We start from the raw sequence: 1,228 nt of genomic DNA, 5'->3' as shown, positions 1-1,228 counted from the left end.
GAACAACAGCACGCTGGTCCTTCAAATGGTTCAAATGGCTCTGAGCGCTATGGGACTCAACTGCTGAGGTCATAAGTCCCCTAGAACTTAGAACTACTTAAACCTAACTAACCTAAGGACATCACACACATCCATGCCCGAGACAGGATTCGAACCTGCGACCGGAGCGGTCGCGCGGTTCCAGACTGTAGCGCCTAGAACCGCTCGACCCCACGCTGGTCCTGTTTCGAAGCGTTTCGTAAGATCGTCGCCATAGTTCACGTTCCCGCTTTTGCGGCGCCATGTCGGAAAGGCTCTAATCTCACACTAATCCCTTGCTTATGTGTCGGTGCTTATATACCCACATGGGAATCGTTCTACGTTTGCAACAACGCCCTTAAGCGGCAACATTTTGAGGTATGTATGGAGACTGAAGTGGTGAATGAAAATTTGTGCCGAGGTCAGGATTCGAACCCAGGTCACCTGCTCACTAGGCAGATGCGCTAACCACTACGCCACCCTGGCACAGTGGCTTTGCACAACTGCCCCCTGCCCCCTCAGTCCAAATACCCATTCACCTTTCAGCCCAGTTGGTATTCCCCATAAACTCGAACAGCATTTCAGAGACTCTCCAGCGGTATTGGAATAATGCCTCACCATCGAACGAAATGGGGCATCCTGTCTGAAACCTATGCATAGCTGTTTAATCAAGTGAAATTGTATGGTTCCAAATACATTTTAAAGTCTCAAACTTCTATGATGTATCTATGCAGACGGAAGCGACGAATGAAAATTTGTAACCCAAAATTGGTACAAATTTTCATTCGCTTCAGTCAGCATATACGAGTATAACTGTATATATTTGAGACCATTAAAGAACACTATAAAAGATATGGAAAACGACAAAAGATGTAAATATACAAAGTTTAAGACTCAACACCCAGCTGGCTTGACTAATAGTAATATTCTTAACTTTTCCTACCCAATCCAGTCCAAATAATCCTACTATACTGAAAATCAGGCTCGAACCCACAAACAGGAGTATTTGTAATATAAAAGACAGAAACCCTCAGCAATGTACATATCTTGCCCTTTTGAAATTCAGTGGTAGGGAAACTGAATTGGCCCTCATGCTGACTACACATCACAGGCACAGTTCATAATACACTCCTAGAAATGGAAAAAAGAACACATTGACACCGGTGTGTCAGACCCACCATACTTGCTCCGGACACTGCGAGATGGCTGT

At 45.0% G+C, this 1,228-nt stretch overlaps 1 non-coding gene across 1 annotated transcript; it reads right to left on the bottom strand.

Moving 5' to 3' along the window:
• Positions 1 to 432: 432 nt before the first annotated feature.
• Positions 433 to 504, bottom strand: Trnat-agu. Its single transcript has one exon. It is a non-coding gene; the product is annotated as a tRNA-Thr (tRNA).
• Between the last annotated feature and the right edge of the window lie 724 nt (positions 505 to 1,228).

The sequence above is a fragment of the Schistocerca piceifrons genome, chromosome 2 (assembly GCF_021461385.2).
Source record: "Schistocerca piceifrons isolate TAMUIC-IGC-003096 chromosome 2, iqSchPice1.1, whole genome shotgun sequence".
NCBI classification, from domain to species: domain Eukaryota; kingdom Metazoa; phylum Arthropoda; class Insecta; order Orthoptera; family Acrididae; genus Schistocerca; species Schistocerca piceifrons.
The sequence above is the reverse complement of the archived record's forward strand: the minus strand, read 5'-3'. Positions and strand labels throughout refer to the sequence as shown.